This window comes from Stegastes partitus, unplaced genomic scaffold (assembly GCF_000690725.1).
Source record: "Stegastes partitus isolate 25-593 unplaced genomic scaffold, Stegastes_partitus-1.0.2 Scaffold2254, whole genome shotgun sequence".
NCBI classification, from domain to species: Eukaryota; Metazoa; Chordata; class Actinopteri; family Pomacentridae; genus Stegastes; species Stegastes partitus.
The window spans coordinates 34,900-36,280 of NW_007579985.1; positions in this window are offsets into that span (position 1 = coordinate 34,900).

Here is a 1,381-nt window from a genome sequence, read left to right on the forward strand (position 1 = left end):
AGGCAGGACACGCTGTCGAAGAAAACCTTCCTCCTCCTCCTCCTCCTCCTCCTGTCTGTCTGTCTGTCCTGCTGCTGGATCAGAGCCGATGGCGCCCCCTGCCGGCCGGGTCTGGACCAGCAGCACCGGGTCACTGACTGGTCACAGAGCAACACTGTAAAACAGCAGCAGCACTGATTCCTGTCAGTAGGAGATGTTTATCAGTCAGGCGCCCTCTAGTGGTCACGTCCAGCTGCAGCTGCTCCACATTGTTCTCCTGTATCATCACCAATGTCTGCTGTAAGAGCATCACATGCAGGCATTCATACAAATATCTTTGGAATTTTTTTTTATCTTTATGTGTCTAATAGTTTTTAAGATTTTATTATTTTTTAAACTCAGACTATCAAAATATTTCGTATTATGACAAAGTTAAAATATGGAAAAAAAAAATAAAAAAGTCCAGTCATTGAGCTCACATTAACAAAACAAAAATAGTTAAAGCAGAAGTCAGCTCGTGATATTTCCTGAACCACATGTAGCTGCAGGTCACAAGAACACAACATGTTACTCTTACAGCATCAACAATGGAGATATTTGTGTGTATTTGTGAAGTATTAGCTTGTTATGTCAAATGCTTTCTGTGAATTTTTTAAAAATAAAAACATGGCCCGTGGAGCCAGTCGCTGCAGGTTTTTTGAAACATGAAGCTCTGATGGTGAAATTAGAAAACAAGAACTAATAATTTACTCTTAAAGAAAACCTCTGTGTTTGAAATGTATAGTGTTGTTGTTACTATTAATGTTATTATTGTTCATATTTTTATATTAATAATAAGAAAATAATAATAATAAGAATTTAAAAGTATCTGAACTCGGATTAGGTTGTTTTCTGGATGCCCAGAACTTGGAGATGAATCCTTCATTATATTCTGTTGGAGTGAAAAGTTCTGCATTAAAAACATTCACAGTTTTTCCGATGATTAAATAAAAACTTTTAAATAAAACAACAACACTCGGGTTAATTCAGAGACATTAAATGTTCAGTATTTCCCTCGACAATGTAGTTAAAAGCCATTTAAATCACTTTATCTTTTACATGAAGCTGGACTGCACACAGCTCTGAGTCCAGACTCGAGTCCAGAACCGACTGCAGACTGAACCTCTGCTGAACTGAAACACCTGAACGCAGCTCAGCTCAGCTGCTGTCGTCACATTCCAGCTGCTCAGAGCAGCATGAGAGCCTCCCACATGTCCTCTGGTTGGTGTCATCAGACCACCCACACTCTGTCTGCATGCTTTACATAGCTCACACACACACACACACACACACACACACACACACACACACACACACACACACACACACACACTCTGAGGTCTTAGAAGCCTGTAAATCAGAG